Raw genomic sequence first — 9,221 nt, forward strand, 5'->3', positions numbered from 1 at the left:
AACATCCTGTACTATGAGACTTTCCGTCGCATGGGGTTGACAGATAAGAATCTTAAACCATCAAACACTATTTTTCATGGTGTAGTACCAGGTAAATCGGCATGCCCTGTTGGAAAGATTGCTTTGGAGGTCGTGTTTGGAGATGAGCATGATTCCAGGTCTGAGACAATGACCTTTGAGGTGGTGAAAATCCAGAGCCCATATCACACGCTATTTGGACGGCCGGCTTACGCGAAATTCATGGCAAGACCCAGTTATGTCTATTTACAGCTCAAAATGTCGGGTTATAAGGGGACGATCACGGTACATGGAAGTCGAAAGATTGCTTTGGATTGCGAGGAAGGTGAAGCGGCCTATGCTGAATCTGTTTGTGCTATAGAGGAGCTGAAATTCTATAAGGACAATGTTGATCTGGTGGACATGACCCCTCTGAAGAAACCCACAACTGAGCATGACCCGGCCCTGACGTTCAAACCGGCTAATGAGACTAAACTCATTGACTTCGTCCCTGGTGATTCATCCAAGCAGTTTAGTATCAGTGCCAATCTGGATCTGAAATAGGAAAGCGCGCTCATCGAGTTCATCCGTGAGAACCGGGACATATTTGCATGGAAACCTTCTGACATGCCAGGTGTACCGAGGGAACTCGCTGAGCACACTCTCGATATTGATCCTAAGTTTAAACCGGTCAAGCAGTACCTTCGCCGTTTTAACGAAGAAAGACGCAAGGCCATCGGCGAAGAGGTAGCCCGGCTACTAGCAGCTGGGTTTATCGTCGAAGTGTTTCATCCTGAATGGTTGGCTAATCCGGTGCTTATTCTTAAGAAAAACGGCACTTGGCGTATGTGTGTGGACTACACTGATTTGAATAAAGCTTGCCCGGCAGATCCTTTCGCTCTCCCGCGTATTGATCAGATCATTGATGCGACGGCGGGTTGTGAGCGCCTGAGTTTCCTGGATGCTTATTTAGGTTATCATTAGATTAAAATGACAGTTAAGGACCAGGAGAAGACAGCCTTCATCACTCCCTTTGGAGCCTTCTGCTATGTTTCTATGCCCTTTGGGCTCAAGAGTGCCCAAGCAACCTACCAGCATTGTGTGCAAAATTGTCTTCACAAGCAGATCGGGCGTAATGTTCATGCCTATGTGGATGATATTGTGGTGAAGTCCAGGAAGCAGGAAACCTTGATAGATGATCTCAAGGAGACATTCGACAATCTCCGGGTTTACAAAATGATGCTCAACCCGGACAAATGCGTTTTTGGTGTTCCGGCAGGCAAACTCTTGGGCTTTCTTGTGTCCAACAGAGGTATTGAGGCAAATCCGAAAAACAAATCAAAGCAATCACATCCTTGGCTAAACCGGCGTGTATCAATGATGTTCAGCGTCTGGCGGGTCGGATTGCAGCCCTCAGTCGGTTTATCAGCCGTTTGGGAGAGAAGGCGATTCCCCTGTATCTGATGTTGAAGAAGACGGATAAATTCGTCTGGAGTGACGCCGCCAATGCGGCATTTGAGGATTTGAAGCGGTAACTGGCTGAACCGCCAGTCCTCGCTGCTCCGGTTGATAATGAGCCTCTATTGTTGTACGTGGCTGCCAATGCCCGAGCGGTTAGTGTGGCGATTGTGGTTGAGCGTAAGGAGGCTGGAAAAGAATATCCGGTTCAACGACCAGTTTATTATATCAGTGAGGTACTGATCGAATCAAAGCAAAGATAAGCGCATTGGCAGAAGCTAGTGTATGGAGTTTTTATGGCAAGTAGGAAACTCAAGCAATACTTTCAAGGCCATCCTTCACATCGGTTAGTTCTGCTCCCTTGGGCGATATAATCCAGAATAGAGAAGCAACTGGTCGGGTTGCGAAGTGGGCGATTGAGCTTGGTCCCCATGGTTTGAAGTATACGCTCCGAACAGCCATCAAATCTCAGGCGCTTGTTAACTTCATCAATGATTGGACCGAGATACAGGCACCAGAGGACAAACCGGATAATACATATTGGACCATTCACTTTGATGGATCCAGGCAGTTGGAAGGCTCGGGGGCTGGGGTTGTCCTTACTTCCCCTCGAGGAGATAAGATTTGTTATGTTCTCGGCTTAATGTTTCCTTGTACTAACAATGCAGCGGAGTATGAGGCCTTACTCCACGGCCTTCGTGTGGCTCAGCAAGTTTCTGGTACTTGGGATTCTAAGGACCCACTCATGGCAGCTTATAGGCGCGAGGTGGATATTGTAGCAGGTCACTTTAAGGGTTATCAGGTGGAACACATCGACCGGCGCAAGAATGAGGAAGCAGATGCTTTAAGCTGGCTGGGATCTCAGCGTAAACCGGTACCACCCAATACCTTTCTAGATATCTTGCATAACCCATCTGTAAAGTTGCCTACAAAGGAGGATTTAGCTGTTCCTGATCCGGAGGCCCAGTTGGTAGCCGTTTTACATGCCACTCCGAATTGGACGGTTCCATATTTGGCGTATTTGAACTGGGGCGAATTACCAGATGACGAACTTTTTGCCAGACAGATAGTCCGGCGGTCCAAGTCTATGGTTGTTCACAATGGCAAGTTGCACCGTTCTAGTGTTTCAGGCGTATTCCAACATTGTGTTTCTCCTGAAGAAGGACAAGAGATTCTACGTGAAATCCATGAAGGGGATTGCGGTCACCATGCCGGTTCAATGTCCTTGGTGGCAAAAGCTTTCCGACACAGGTTCTACTGGTTGACAGCTCATTCTGATGCGGAAGACTTGGTAAAGCGGTGTGATGCTTGTCAGAAATTTTCACGTCGAGCTCATGTTCCGGCTCAAGAGTTAAGCATGATTCCCATCACTTGGTCATTTGCTACTTGGGGGCTTGATACGGTTGGACCCTTTAAGCGCTCCAAGGACAAGAAGACCCACGTGTTGGTGGCGGTTGACAAGTTCACCAAATGGGTTGAAGCGGAGCCCATCAGTAAATGTGATGCAGCCACGGCGGTTCAATTTCTCAAAAAGATTATTTTCCGTTTCGGCTTTCCACATAGCATCATCACGGATAATGGTACGAACCTTTCTAAAGGTGAGATGGAGGAGTTTTGCCAACGAGAGCACATCCGGCTTGATGTAGCATCCGTGGCTCACCCCCAGTATAATGGTCAAGCTGAGAGGGCGAATCAAGAAATCCTAAAGGGTATCAAGCCTCGGCTTATGGTCCCTTTGAAGCGGATGCCGGGTTGTTGGGTGGAAGAATTACCATTTGTGTTATGGAGTATAAATACCACCCCAAACCGATCTACGGGATATACACCTTTTTTCCTGGTTTATGGGGCTGAGGTTGTCCTCCCAAGTGATATTCGTCACGACTCGCCCCGGGTTGCGAATTATGTTGAAGGGGACAACGAGCAAGCACGCCAAGAGGCGCTGGACCTATTAGATGAGAAACGAGACATGGCTTTGGCTCGGTCGGCGGTTTATCAACAAGACCTGCGGCGTTATCATAGCCGCCGGGTTAAGACAAGAACCTTTCAAGAAGGCGATTTGGTACTTCGGCTCATTCAAGACCAAACTGATATGCACAAGTCATCCCCACCTTGGGAAGGGCCCTTTGTGGTTAGCAAAAATCTGCACAACGGATCATACTACCTCATTGACGTTCGATAAGACTCACGTAGCACTAAGGAGGAGACCCGACGGCGATGGAACATAGCTCTCCTACGACCTTATTACACTTGAAGCCACAAGCTTTTCTTATGTACATATTTCAACAATGTATATATTATGATCTATATAATAAACCGACATCCTTGCTATTAAGCAGGGACTCCGCCGTTTTTTCTTTAAATATCTGTTAACTTGGGGGCTTCAGCTAATAAAGCGAAGTACTACCTGTTAGCCCGGCTACCATGCCATCATCTAGCTTGGGAGCTTCACACCCAAGGGGCCAAAGAGAGTTTGATTGCTCAAAGCATGACTCAAACATAGGCACCCATTGAGTACAGCTCACAAAGTTACTTGGGGGCTCTTTGTGTCAAATACCAAAGAGTTTGAAAGGACCCTTGTAGCTGGGTATCGACCCACGGCTTGGAAGCCTGGTGTATTCACCTAAAACCCCGGGTTAACCTGCCTTCATCAAGTAAGCCACTCCTATCCAGGTAATCCTGGCACGACCCGTCGAACGTTTGACAGTTACTCTCATTGAGACCCTGAACTTGTCAAAGTTAAAACGATGATTGGTTAGTTGGAGGGCCATCTTAAAAGGCTTCGTCAAAATTGTTTAACTCAGTGGCCTGGCAGCCCATGAAAAGCCTCGATTTGGGCCTGGCGGCCCTTGAAAAGCCTTGACTATGGTTTTTGTTTGCTTCTTGCCAAGTTTTTGTTTTTCGTAAGGTTTATGTTAAACCGGTGTTTCTTAACCCAGTATGGCTTACGGATCTTCTGTTAAAGCATACAATTAAATGTAACCCGGCATCCTTCAAAACCGGTCTGGCTTTGACACCTTGTCTCCAGCAATCAGCCGGTGTTCATCACAACCCGGTTCTATATCATATATATACCAGCTTGGCATGGTGGAAGTTGGGTTTTCACCCTTCTTCAAATCACAATTGGTAAACCAACATCAATGTTTTGTATCACATGTAAGATTTATTATTGTTGCAACCATAGTTGCTTACCAAGTTGTGTTGGGTATTTTGACCCGTTCGGTGGTAAACCGCCCGGACAGATTTTTCTTATGCAGACATAGGGATTGCATAATATTATGAAAATACATAAGCCAGTACTGAAATTATCATGACGAATCAACGCAAAGTATGTCCCAGTGCATGATGGCAACGGATTAAAGTATTTTCACTAGCCTATTACAAGGCGCTTGAAGGCCCAAAGTACGGTGTTTCCAACAGAACAAGGTTTATGGAGCATCACTCTGATTGCCGGATCAAGTCTCATTACCATGTTGATGCGAAGTTGATGGGTCATTTGGCGTCGGATCAGCCTCCTCCTCCCCACCTAGTGGCTGGAAGTTTGTGGTGGTCCAGTCAATCCGGGTTAACGCCTGAAAGATAGCTTCTTCACTGATAAGTTCTGACAGATCAATGTCAGGGGCATAAGTGTGCTTACGGATTCGCGGAATAAGATTTTGCGCCTCCGGCATGACAGTGTTAACCCGTTTGTTGTTGGCATCATAATAAGACCGGTGAACAGTCAAGTTAGCATCTTCTGCCAGCTGACTTGCCAGAGGACGCATTTCCCTTGTCACTTTTTTAAGGGCTTCATCATCAAAATCTGCCCCGTTTTCTTGTGTGCTTGGAAAGCCTTTGGCAAGGTCAGCCCGATCCAAGTCGGCTATCCACGCTTTGGCTCGGGTGAGTGCCAATAAAGCGCCAGCCCTGGCAGCAGATCGCTTTACCTCTTCTATCTGTATTGATGCCATGGATAGCCTTGCCAGAGTGTCCTTGATCAGTGTTGGGGCCAGATTGTCATAGGATGCTACGCAGATAACCCGTTGAGCACCGCCGTATAGTTGTTCAAGCAGAGTATATGCTGCTTTCAGCTTCATCCGTACATCTGAGCCCAGATGAGTAATGTGGCTACCTGCAACGGTTCAAGAATTTCATATTTCAACCGGCACCTTACAAGATGGATATTTCAGATGCCTTGCTAGGAGTAATTACCAAATACTGCAGAGGTCATGGCGTTCACTTGACGCTTCAACCTAGAAAGCTCTTCTGCCACCGGTTTAAGAGCAGACTCGGTGTCTTCAGCCCGTTTCAGCAATGTACCCTTCTCAGTGTCCCAATTGGCACGTTCAGTCTTGAATTCTTCCTTCAGTCGTTCCATGGAAGTTAAAGCGGCTCGAAGTTCATCTTTGGCTTTAGAAGATTCTTCTTGATGAGATTTGATACTCTCTTGAAGATCAGCAATCTGTGTCCTTTGATGGTTTATGTCAGCCTGCCACAATCAGAGGAGCATATCAATATTTTATCAAAAGTCCCAAGCATACAACTGGTTCTACACTTGGCACTTGGGGACTAATGCGGATTGCTTCTTTCCTACTGCTTATTCAAAGACCCGAGGATTAATACAAGTTTCAATCCTGGCACTTGGGGGCTAATGCGGATTGCTTCTTTCCTACTGCTTATTCAAAGCCCCGAGGATTAATACAAGTTTCAATCCTGGCACTTGGAGGCTAATATGTATTTGTTCAAAAACTTAAAAGACAACAATGTGCAGTTTGGAAGTTCAAAAGTCCCAGTTTTTCTATACAAGCTAAACCGGCCCTTGGGGGCTACAGGATACAAGACAGTGAAAATACAAAGATAAGGATGAAAATGTTTACCTCATAACGTTCCTTCATCAGATTTACCAAGTCAGCCTCATTATCTCGGCTTGTATAAAGCCAGTTCAAGAATCCGGAATGAAGATCCTAGGCAGAAAGATTAGCATATTTTGACAAGTCAGCTTCCATCTTCCTCTTGCCCATAGAAGTAAACTCATCCTTGCCGGTATGTTTTGCCAAGATAACTGGATTGCCCGGAGCAGTATAAGCAGTGCCAGTAACAATAACATCATCATCTTTGGCTGGGTTAGGAGTGGTAGCAGGGCTTGGCGGATTAGCAGTTGACCTCAATGGATCAACAACCGGACTTGCAGGTATAGCATGTGGACTTGTGGTGCCCTCATGTGTGGCCGGATCAGCTTCCGACGAATCAGCGTTGTTAGTTGGCTCCGGTGGGACAGAATCATCCATGATATTATCAAGATTTTTATCAGGATTTTCAAGAGTTTTCTCTGGTTCAACTTCGCCGGTAGGGGCACTGGTCTTGGCTTTCTTACTCAGACGAGCTTTAGCACTAATATTAAAACAAGTGTCGGATTTCGGGTTCTGGCAGACCCTTGAGGTTAGAACACTAGGGTGCACGTGGAGATTTCGCCTCCTACCTACCTGCTCCCCCCCCCACCATGCTAGGATCTGAAGTACGAAAAGAACAACACAAGGGACACAGGGTTTATACTGGTATGGGCCACCGTTGTGGTGTAATACCCTACTCCAGTCTGTGGTGTGGTGGATTGCCTCTTGGGCTGATGATAATGAACAATACAAGGAAGAACAGCCTCGCGAGGGTCTGTTCTTGGCTGGGGCGATGAACTGCTGGGAGGAGTTCAGCCACCTTTCTATCTCTCTCTCTGCTTCCAACCCACCGACTTGTCGAGAGCCCCTGCTATGTGGGTGGCTGGTCCTATTTATAGAGGCCCTCGTCCTCTTCCCAAATATCGAGCGGGAAGGGAGCCAACAATGGCGGGCTAATTTGAAGGGGGACAACAAGTATCAGCTATCCTGACAAAAGTAGTCTTCGTCTGTGCAAAGCTCTGGTGATGACGCCGTCTTGGGCTCCACGGTGACCTCCATCTCGTAGTCCTCCTGGTCTTGGTCTCGTTGCACCGAAATGGCAACCTTTGCGTGATGCCTTGGTACTCCATGGCTGCGCTTGCCTCCTTTGCACCAAAGAGGAAAGGAGGACGTTGCGCGGGCTGGCACCCGCCTGGCGCCCTTAGTCGTCATGGCTTGCGTCATGGCACCTCGTGAGGTACCCCGCCTTGATCTCTCCACCTCCTCGTGAGCCTATCTGATGAGGCCGTGCCTGAGGAGGCTCCACATCGTCCGCCCCGCGAGGCTTGGCCCCTCGCGAGGGTCTTGGGTTTGTGTTGGTGAAGATGGGCCGTGCTGGGCCCCCCTTTGAGCCACGCCGCAGGCCGCAGGGAGGCAAGTCCGGGGACCCCCGTTCCCAGAACGCCGACAGTAGCCCCCGGGCCCAAGGCACGCCCGGACTTGGCCGTGCAGGGAGGCGGAAGGGCAAGAGCGAAGCGCCGCGGGGCCTAACAGCCTGTGGCCTCGGGCACCACGTGGCGGTTGACTGGACGTGGGCGCCTTAGCAACCGTGCGAGTTGATAAAGGAGTGGCATCCTCCTAGGCCTTGCTTCTTGCCTTCCCCGGTTGCTGCTCAGATCCCCTTTCTTGCGCCTTTCCTTCCTTCCTACGAAATCTCCAGATTTGCTCTGACCATGCGACCTAGGAAGCCATGGCGCCTCGCCAGCCCCCGGCCGCAGCTTGGTACTCGTCTGCCCTGGACTCGCCGAATGTGTCGGAGGCGAGCTTTGCGCGGCTGCACCGGATGGCGACGGCGCGGGGTATCGACGGGGCGAAGGTGTTCAAGGCCGGCTCCGCCACCCCTAAGGGTCAAAGGAGCACCTTCTATCCGCTCTTTGTAAGTGCCATTGTTGTTGGCCTGGTGCCTCCCTTCTCCGAGTTCTTCTTCTCTGTCCTCCGCCATTACAAGCTACAGGCTCTGCATCTCCATCCCAACTCCGTCCTTCTCCTGGCAATCTTTGCTTATTATTGCGAGGCCCACGTTGGGGTGCAGCCTTTAGTGGCCTTGCTGCGCCACTACTTTTACCTCCGGACCTCTCGCGGTCCTGCTTCCGCGTGCACGAGCTTCATCGCGTACGGTGGCGCCATTGCCATCTCGAATCCTGGGAAAAGGATTGAGGGCTTCAGGAGCAAGTGGATCTTGGTGGATGCTGGGCGCATCCACCCTCGGCTGATCTTGCCCATGGAGCAGCCCACGAGCTCCAGCGACTGGGGTCGAGCGGAGCTCATGGATCCCCGCGCGAAGATGGTGTTGGAGAAGATGGACGCGGATCTGAGGACGACCGACATGGCGGCGGCGAAGCTGACCGGCGCGTCGCTGCTGAGGGAGTTCCTAGAGCACCAGCTGGCTCCGCTTTGGCGGTATTCACTTCCAATGTGGAGGCCCCGTCCGAGCCCCGCGGCCTTGGCTGACGGAGACCTGGCTGCGATTCTCCAGTCTCTGGTCGGGGGCAATGTGGCGAGGTTGGAGGGCGCTCCTACGCCCTTGTTCCTCCGCAACGACTGGGAGCGGGTAGTGAGGTCCATGCCCGTCTTCAATGGGGAAGGGCCCGTGCCCCTGGAGGCTCCCGAGGGACCGGTGGTTGTGCCCTCCGACGACTCCAGCGAAGAGGAGGAAGGGCCTGACTCCGAGGTGACCGATGGAGAGTCAAGGGCTTCGTTCCCCCGGTGCAGGTCCCGTGTTCTCCGCCTCTCTCTGAGTGATGACGACGAGGATGACGACGAAGACGACGACGAGCAGGACGGCGGGGGCTCGCCCCCGATCCCGAAGAAGGACAAGACCGGGCTGATCTCCCGCGGCTCTGCCCCGGCCCTGGGGCGGGC

The sequence above is a fragment of the Triticum aestivum genome, chromosome 3A (genome assembly GCF_018294505.1).
Source record: "Triticum aestivum cultivar Chinese Spring chromosome 3A, IWGSC CS RefSeq v2.1, whole genome shotgun sequence".
Lineage (NCBI taxonomy): Eukaryota > Viridiplantae > Streptophyta > Magnoliopsida > Poales > Poaceae > Triticum > Triticum aestivum.